The 10,213-nt window shown below is 44.9% G+C and overlaps 1 pseudogene; it reads left to right on the top strand.

Annotated features, from left to right (window-relative positions):
* Positions 1-6,627: 6,627 nt before the first annotated feature.
* On the top strand, positions 6,628-6,716 carry LOC124529485 (uncharacterized; annotated as a pseudogene).
* Positions 6,717-10,213: the final 3,497 nt, after the last annotated feature.

Raw genomic sequence — 10,213 nt, 5'->3', positions numbered from 1 at the left:
AACTGATACAGGCAAAGGAGTACTCCATTCCACTCTGTATCAAGTGACTCTGTCACCAACATCCTATCTGGCAGATATCACTGTAGTTAGAAATAAATTAATTGTAGTTACAAATAAACTTACACCTTGACTGAAGTTGGCTGTTCAGCAGGAAGCTGCCGGCACACTGTAAAACGTGGGAATGTGGATGACGGCTACCAATCCAGAAAGAACCGAGGTTGCTGGGGAAAATTGTACAAAACCAAAATGATCAAATTTGATGGGAATAGCGATTAAGACTTAATGTTATAATCATCTACATAATCAGATATGAGGAGCTGGAAAGATCTGGCTTGTTGGCTTGTAAATGGAGAAGACATGAGGGTTTCAGCTGAGTCTAATCTCCCAATAAGCTAACATGATGAGCACTAATAAACTGATCAAATTTCCAGATCTTGATAGGTAATGATGACACTGCAGTCTGTGTGGATTAAATATTGTTTGAAGTATTGTATCTAAATCTGTTGCCATTCTCTAAGGGTGACATTGACTAGAGATCACCAAGGGGAGGGCTCTAAAGCGGTAAGAGATAAAGCATAACCCATGTGACAGGAGGAACCATTAACACAATCAGGGGTGTTTGGTTTACAGAAGATAAGGTTTAAAAAGTGCAGTTCCTTCATCACAAATTTTAAGACCAAACACAGGAAAGGAAACCTTCATTGAAACTCAGTAGACAGAACTAGGAACAGTGGAAGAAAATGGAAGGGAATCAGAATTTAATCTAAAGCATAGCTTTCTATCAGAATGTTCCAACAACAGAATAACACGTCTAACCAAGAAGTAGCCTACCTTCCCTGGAAATATTCTCCACCAGGCTAACTCTAGATATTTTAGAACGTGCTCCTGCATTGGTTGGATGAGTGGCACAGATGACATTCCAGGCCCTTTCGATACTAAAATGTGATGCTTCCCAGGCAGATCCTATCACTCACTGGCTGGCTTGAGCGAGGAAGTTAATTCCTCTTGGGCTTTTTAGCCTCATCTATGAGAAGGAGGAGACTAAATTAGATGGTCTCAAGGTCCCTCAAATTGCAAAACTCTGTAACTTACAACAGAGAGGGAATAGGACGGCTGAGGAGGGAAGGTAGGCTCGCAGGGTAGGAAAGATGAGAGAGAGGAGAGAGGACAGGCTGATGTTTACAACAGGAGAGAAAAGAAGGAATCAAAAATTGGAAGGAGAAGGATGAAAAGAAAATGGAGAGTTTCTGCCTTTCCCCAGCCCCTCCTCAGTCTATTTAATAGCTCCAGCTCCACCTTCATCATTGTTCAGCTATCTTGATAAATTTCAGCTGGCGTTAACATAAAGCATGTGGTTAATATCATAGTTTTAACTTCCAATTCAATTTTATTACTGAAAGCGTCTTTTTTTCCAAACAAGGATTTCTCTGAGACCCACTGCATTTTCCTTTTATATTCATCACATATTAAAGGTTTCCAGGAGCCCCTAAATTTCCCATTTATGCTGATGCTCCCATTTGGTATGCTGAGGGTACTTCATCGCCATTCGTTATGAATGAGCTACAACAGTATTGCAACAGCGCTCAGCAAACAGCTCCTGACTTTCAGGTGTCATTACATGCAAGTTAAACTAAATGGATGAATTTTTAGCAGGAATAATGTAGTTCATGTTGACATTATTCACAGCTTTCCCAAGAAGACAGGTATTAATCAGACAACACTCGTGTAGGTCTCAGTATATAAATATTTGGGTGTCTGGCTAAACAGTGCCCTAACCTTTAAAAGGCATATAGACCTTATGCTTTAAATAGGATCATCAGTATAAAGGGCAATTTAGGACAAATAAAAGGAAGAATTTCTTTGCACAGGAGTATGGATGTATATGGAACCCATTATCTCAAGAGTTTAAACAGCATACAAATAAAAATAGGCCCCCAAGAAGGATCTCAATAACTCAGTAATCACAAAGTTCTATGAATTCTTCCTTCAAAATCATTCATGCATCTGTATCTTCCCCTCTACTTCCACTGTCTTTACCTTGGACAATATACATTTACTGAGGCCTAGAGGAAAATTTTTTAAATATGGAAACTCAGGTGTCATCTCTGGAAGTTTATAATCTAGAATGTAGGATGTGGTATCCAACACGAGATAAATAGAAAAGCATATAGGCACATGCTAGGTGTGCTCAATGGACTGACAAACAGTGATTACTTCAGAAATTAAAAAGAAGGAACCATTTCTCAAAGCAGGAAGACTTCCTGGAGAAGGATGAATTTGATATGGCCATAAGGCATGGAATGGAAACACACAAGCCATTAAGGATGAAAACTCTATAAACCAAGGCATGAAGGTAGCCAAGGATATGACACAATTTTGAATAATGCAGCTTTTTAGGTGGAGAATACAGTGCATATCAAAAAGCTTCACATAGAGGAGCACAAAAATAATAATTTAGGAACCAGATATCGGAAACCTTTGACAATCAAGCTACTGAGTTGAGATTACTCTGAAGGGGGGTAAGGAATCATCAGAGCAAGAAATTCTGACAAGAAGCAATAAGGACCCAAGTTGAGAAGTTGAGAGCAACAATGTGAATAAAAAGGAAGGAACACTCTGTTCTATAAGACACTCTATTCTTCCCTTCTAAAACCCAATGCTGCTGGATTAATCTTCCTTTATCGTTTTGCTGATCTTCCTTCCACTTGAAAGTCCCCGTTGCATCCCACACCAAGTCCAAACTCCTCCTTTTGGCATCCACCATGCTCTAGTGTCTTTCACAGACCTGGTTACAAACCCATTTGCCACTTACTCTCACCAGGACCCCTCCACCGCATTCAACTAGTCAGGGGCACCACTATGGCACCCAGCACATAACACCCAGACTTTAAAAGCATTGATTTCTACTATTTTTATAAGTCTTAGATTAACCTTCATCTAATACATAGGCATAATTAAAACACAAATCATTTCAACTTCCCCGAATCACAATTTGGGAATAAACCTCTATGAAAAATTTATCCTTCATTCCTGGTTTTAGATGAGAAATTTTAATAACTAATCTTTCCCATCAAATTCCACCAGCTTTCCATAAGGCCAAGGGCTCCTACTAGTCACCAACCCAGGTCCCCTGACAGCCCCCCTTGCCCACTTGCCAGATACTTTTCACATATACATAGTTTATATTCTCATATATATTTAGCCCCTCCAAATCACTAGCACAGAACAAAGCACAAGGTGAGCAATAGATACCCATAGATTGATTATATGATTAATTTTTATATATGGATGTTAATTTCATTCTAAGTTACTGAAAGAAAAGGACACTTGGAAATATTCCTGTATACCAATGGGATAGATAGCTTCAGAGTTCCTCAGGATCTGAGAGCAAGATCAACCAGTTCACTGGACTAACAGAGAATATTTCATTCTCTTATTTTGCAGTGATTCTCTTATTTTGCAGGAGCCCATGAGAAGGAACAGGAAAGGTGCAGCTGCTTGGAGCACAGCCATTGTGATAAAAGCCTCCTACATCCAGCCTGAGGAGAGACACCAAAGTCCTGCCCATTTAGGTGAGGACATCGGTGGCTTATGACTAGCAAGCCCACATAAAAATTATTTGATTCTCTTTCACAGGTATATGCCATGTTTTACAGGACGTAAAATTGGGAGCATACCCTCACTTTCTACTGAGGCCCCAGGACAGTAGGCTCCAACGAATCCCACTCTGCGGTGGAGTCTCAAACCACGTAAGCAGGTCTAGCAGAGGTGGGGGAAGGGTGGGAGTAGTTTCCAATCACCCTTGGGGTTTGGTAGAGAGCTCAACATTTTAGTGGAGAGGTCTACATTTTAGCATGAAGAGAGACAGAGATGATGGCACCATCTTCAAGGCACTTTGCTCGAGACACTTTTGGAAAAGCGGTAGAGTTCCAACCAAGGGGAGATGAATTTGCCTGTCATGGGAACTGCCAGATGAAAGATTCCCAGTACCAGGGAGGTCTCCAAAATTTCTGTGAAAGTGCCCACCACAGAGGCATCTTTACACATCTACAAATATCTGCAACCATTTTGGTGGCAGTCAAGTTAGACATGTTTTCCTCTGCGTTCCTCTGCTCTAACCCTAGAATGGTCAGAAGTTATGGCTAGCCAATGCACGTATGGGGTGGGAAAGGGGTCAGGAGGTACAGGTCTACAGAAGACGCAAAATAAAAGTACCATGCTCTCTTCTGGTGGAGATTCGAGCAAAGCAAGGGAGCAGCTTCAGTGTTGAATGCAATTCAGAGTTTTGATTATTACACAACTACACATATCCATAACAGAACTGCACCTGTTTTGAGAGACTAAAGAGACCCCCAACTTTTCACCATGCAAGAGTAAGCAGATAAACAATGACACTTGCCTAAAATTTCACCCAGTGTTAGGGGGGCAACTAGTCCTACTGTGGCTAACTTTGCAAGGCCAGTTAAAAAAAAAAAAACAATAAGTTGCTTTATAACTGTACCTGACATGTCTGCTTTTAAAGTACTAGCTGCATATGTATAAGACCATCTATAGGAAAGAGAGCTAACAACAATAGCTATTCAATTACAATGAATTCAAATTCCTCATATCAGTGAAGGCTTGAAGCAGGAGAGGAAAAAAGTAAAGAAGAAGGCTTATCTCCTACCTACCAGGGATTTCTCCCTCTACTTTTGTGTGCAGAGATCAGGTTAAGTCCATACATGCTAATACTTGAGCAAAGAAAGCACCACTAACATCACTCTGCTTCCTATAGGATTCAAAAGCTGGTAGCTAAAAGGAATAAACTTCCAAGACCCCATAAGAAAGCCAGTTTTATTGGATGTAGTCTCATTAATAAGTTAAATACATTATAATACAGAAAAACAATATAAGACAAAGAGGAGGTGAATGTACCTCACACTCGAGAGGTACATACAAAAGATTTTGTTGGGCAGCATAAGACTGCAAGGGTGGAGAAAAACACAGTATACCAACCATGGGCAGGATTTGGGATTCAGATCCATGGTCCGTGTGTCAAGGAAATGGGAGCTATTTGAATTACGGGGCTATAATTCCATCGAGAGATCCTGAGGACTGCATAAACCACTTGAGCTTACAAAAATTACTACCCCATATTTCAGTCACTTGTGGTTTGTTCTATGAGTAATTTACTGGCTGCCTCTGCACAGTATGTCATTGCAAACTTCAAACTTTGGATATTTCTTAGCAATTTGATTTGTCTTTTACCCGAGGATGTGTCCATTCCTGTAACCAGTCTTTATTGAGCATTTACTATGTGTATCATGCTGTGGAAGAGGTGGAATGTGCGGTTCCCTTTGGGCCTCCACCTACTGCACACGAATCTTAAAGTTATCCAACACCCGAAATTGGACACTCTACAACCACTGGAGAGCCCTGCCTGGGGAATAAATACCCAGCAACAGCAAGTAAAGCGAATGTTTGCTAAGGATGCAACCGCAAGCGTTTGTGGGCGGTGCTCCGTCCTAAGAGTGTCCCAAAGCTAATATGCACTCATAGGAAAAGCTTCGGGACAGTGACTTGCAAAAGCTGCTTTTAAGGAGAAGGGGTTGATCTAGCTGATGCTAAGACATAGGGCACATCCACCCAGTCAGCCCACACCACCTGCCTCCGAGCAGCTGGTGTAATGCCCTGTCCTTCCCTGCCACAGATGTGTTCCACGTCCACTTTAACTCTTTAAAGACACCTCTTTGCCTCCTTTACCCCTTCAGCACTAATGTCATCTACCTGTCTGAGATGCTAATGGTGGAGAGAGGGTCCTTGACAGTGGGGTTTGTCTCAGAAAGATGAGGATCCAGCCGTACTGGTGCTCCTTACGCCTATTACAACTCAGATCACATGGTCTGTGGACCACCATTTTTAAACCTCCAGATTCCTGAAAGCCTTGTTAGCCAAAGAAACACACTGTTTCCTCCTTTCTGTGCTGGGAAGAGGGCCCCTCGGGAAGTGTCATGACTTGGAAAAGTGCGTTACCTTCAGGACTGCGAGAGCAGGGGAACAGTGGAGAGAGGCACAGTGGGCCCCATCTCTTGCATTCCTGGGCCGGAAGGACTCTCCCCACCACAGGGTCCAAGCCATCTTATTTGTCCCTCTCTTGGGGTATTTATCAGCATTTATCTTTTACCAGAGTTTTTATGTGTTCATGTCTCACCTACCGCTGAGGGTAGCGTCAGTGTCTGATTTATCATTCTATCCCCCACCACGTCAGATGAAAGAGAACACCTTTCTCCTTGGCTGTCTCTCCTTGGGGAAAGTCTGGCAAAAGGAAGCACTCAGCAGAGAAAACAGAAAAAAATCAACTACAGTCAACCATTTATTATCAGTGTAAAGAGACAAAAGATGCCAGTAAAAATTTTTTTTGACACAGCATCATTCCTTCAGTGGTGGAATGACAGGTAAAACAAAGTGGCAATTTCATATCTTGGTAGATCTGGAGTTTGGTGTGTGAAGATGGGAAGGGCAGCGGCGGGAAATATGGCGGGTGAGGGAGGCGGGTTCCAGGTCACGGAGAGCCATTTGTGCCCGTACTTCGTCCTGAACGCTACAGAAGCAACACGGACAGTTTCCCTTTTTGAGTAGCTTGACGGCGTTGGCTTCGGCGGCACACGTACTAAAATTGGAAGGATACAGAGAAGACTAGCACGGCCCCTGCACAAGGATGACGCCCAAATTCTCGACTCGCCTGGCAGCAAGGTGGAGAATGGGTACGGGGGAAGCAGACCAGAAGGAAGGAACCTAGTGGGAGGCCGCAGCCCCGGAAGTTCAGGCCGAGCTGAGGAAGGAGATGCATTTAAACTGTTTTCAGGAAGCAGAAGCCACAGGACTGGGTGACTACAGGGGTCTTGCTTAGACATTCGGTGGCTTGGAAACACTGAGAAATGGTAGACTGGGAGAGAGTTGACAGCTCACATCTGGACACGTGGAGACACCCACAGGCAGCGTCCCACGGGCATATGTGTACATGGGTCTGGAGAATGAGGAGCAAGGTCTGGGGTGAGAGGTGGAGACGTGTGCAGCATCTGCTTATAGGCAGTGGAGAACAATGTGCGCGGTGAGCTCCTCTGGGCAGCTGGCAGTAGACACCCTAAGAATCCTGCCTTTTTCAGTCATTCGCCCAGGAATCCCCTCCGTGAGGAGTCAAGGTGAACGAGGTGTGTGGGGCCAATGGCCGTGACCACCAGAAGCAAAGCGACTTGACCAGGGAAACCAGACAGCTCCCCACAGAGAACCAAAGTCTGTCTGAACATGGATCAGGGACCTGATGACAGGGTCTGTGTGTGTTCTGTAAGAAGGCAAACCCCGCAGGGCTGGCTGGGAATGATTCGGGAGAAGTGAGTTAAGTCAAGCCATTTCTGGTTCAACACAAGCACCCTGCATCTTCACAGCCTTGTACTCGAGAGGTTGTGTGGTCTGGGGGTGCAAATGCTAGAATGGTGTAGAGCTAGCGGGGCACAGCAGTGTCACAGCCAGGCTCTTAAACACAGACCATGCACTTGAACCCCAGCTCCGCTGTTCACTTGGCAGAGATCCGGGGTTAAGTTACTTAAACCCCTCTTTGCTTCAGTTCCTCATCTATAAACTACAGATGGTGATGATGGTGATGCTGAGGAGGAAGGTGGTGGTGACAATGATGGTAGTGATGGTGGCGGTCATTATGATGGCGGCAGTGGTGACAGTGACAGTACCTATCTCACCGGGCTGCTGTGAAGGTTAAATGAGTTGCTGCACATAGGTTGCCAAGAACACAGTGCTTGGCACATAGTAAGTGATCTGTAAATGTCAGCTATTGCTGGCTGATTTGCTCACTAAATTCCTCTTTCCAACACTATGAGAATCAACAAAGCAGGAGGTGGAATCGGTGTTTATTGGTATTAAGTGGTATTCAGCCATCGGGAACAATGAAAGGAGGTTTGAGCAAGGAGGGGCTTGAAGATCAAACTGCAAGACCCCTCATCTTATATACAAGGACACCAGGGGACATGGTCAAGGAGTTACTGAGAGACTAACCCTAAAGACAGTGGAACATACAAATGCAGGGTGCTAAAGACTTTTGTTTCAAGTTACTTACTTATTTTGAGAGAGAAACAGAGCACACAGCAGGAGAGGGGCGGAGGGAGAGGGGGAGAGAGAATCCCAAGCAGGCTTCATGCTGTCAGCTCAAAGCCCAAGGCGGGGCTCAAATTCACAAACCGCGAGATCATGACCTAAGCCCAAATCAAGAGTCCAACACTTAACTGACTGAGCCGCCCAGGCGCCCCAGGTGCTAAAGATTTTTACTCTCTCTCTCTCCAGCCCATTTGCTTCCACTTTTACCCCCTTCACAAGTTCCAGCCCTGCACCCCCTACTGGTTCCTCACATTCAGCGAGGCTAAAATCAAACACAGCTTTTCTCCAGACCGGTGTCCCTTTTCCACTTTTCCTACACCTGGCAGCCCCCAGCTCCCAGCAAGACCTCATTACCTTGGCCCTCTCCTTCCCTGCATCCAAGACTCGGCATGTCCTTGTGCTCTGTGGCTGGCATCTCCCCCTCCCCACTCCCCCTGCGCCCCCTGCCCCACTTCTGACTTCTCTGGGAACCACTGAGATTGCCCAGCTGCTCTGTTGCGGCCTCCTCTCTGAGGTGTCCTGTGTCCAGGTTGTCATCAGATAAACCTGAATTAAATATCCTCTCCTCGTGTGAGTCCCCTGCTCAGAAAACCTCCTCACCCTTATAGGGATGACTTCCACACAGTGTGGCCCAGGCTGCCTCCCCACTTACCTCCCATCTTACACTTGTACCACTGGTGAATCTGGACTATTTGACATCCCTGAGCAGCCCTAAGATTTCCACCATTTGCCTTTAAATGCACCAGCTAGTTGGAGGGAGATCTGTGAGGGTGGAGAAGGAAGCAGCAGCACACAATAAACGTGTGGATACAGTAGGGCTGGGGAAGGGGTCCGGGGCTGCTCCCTGCCACCCACAGCCCTTCCCTCAACTCTCCTCCTCCCTTTCGAGGCTCCCTGTGACGCTGTTTCAATCAGGGTTGACCTGGATACATGTTGAGCATGAGTCACTTAGGGTGTCTGCCCATCCTGGGTAAGGTGAACCTTCAACTCTAACAGGCCCTCAACTGGAGAGGACCCCTAAGCCTTCACAATGAGTGCACCACCATGAAAACAGACCAGGTACCTCTTGGACACACAAGGCAGCCACACTGTGAGGGAGGACACTGGTTCTCTTCCCTTCGTTTTCCAGAGTTTGCTTTCATCCACAGCATAAGCGACTTTAACCTTGGTAGGTTTCAAAAGAAAAGTCTGTTGCTAATGGGAACGAGCCCAGCTGGGAAGTGTTTAATGGGTGCTGACAGTGGCATCCTGTGCAAACAAAACAGGCGGCCCCTGAGAGAGCCAGGACACCAACTGCTCTGCCTCTCCTCTAAAAGGAAAGGAGGACAAAAATATGAAAAATCAAGTCATGGAATATTCAGGACAACTGGCAACAAGATACTTCTCTTAACACTTCTGAGAGCACAGCATGTTGGAAAGGCAAACACCCCCCTTCCTTCTGATGCCTCTGAAAGCAAGGAGAGCAAGCTTCCCTAGTGGGACAGACACCAGGCTTGAGTCCAAAACCCCCATACAAGTTCTAGAAGGGTCCGGAGCTCATTTAAGTTGAAGTGGATACACATTGTCTCAAAGCATTTTCAATTATGGGCCTATGTAATAAGGGTCTATGTTAATAAGCAATGCTGAATGGTTGGGATTTATTAGTCAAGAGAGAATGGGGGTCTGAAAGCCAAACTGTTACCTCTAGAATGTGGGACTAGGGGGTTCTCTCATCTTCCACTTAATAGATAGTCCCATGGTTTGGGAAGTTTGGGATTTTAGATGTTACCTTATTGCAATCTGCCCTAAATGCTAAGAAGCTAATATTTGGATAATAGTTGCTCAAATTTCTAGATAGGATTTCAAACACCCTAAATGTCTCCATCAATCCTGACATGCCTTTAGATCCAGCTGTCTTTCATGGTTCATCGCCAGGCACATATGGACAGAACACTAGGAAGTAAGATTTGTATTTCTAAAACCTCACTGCAAATCAATGACTTGAGCATGTCTTAGCCACTGTACCCTAATTTACCCCCCAAGCCTCTTTCCTCATCTACAAAACAGACATCACAATTACTTCACTGGA

The sequence above is a fragment of the Lynx rufus genome, unplaced genomic scaffold, assembly GCF_022079265.1.
Source record: "Lynx rufus isolate CCGP_SWC_20201006 ecotype Redwood Valley unplaced genomic scaffold, mLynRuf1.p SCAF_6, whole genome shotgun sequence".
Classification (NCBI taxonomy): domain Eukaryota; kingdom Metazoa; phylum Chordata; class Mammalia; order Carnivora; family Felidae; genus Lynx; species Lynx rufus.
The sequence above is the reverse complement of the archived record's forward strand: the minus strand, read 5'-3'. Positions and strand labels throughout refer to the sequence as shown.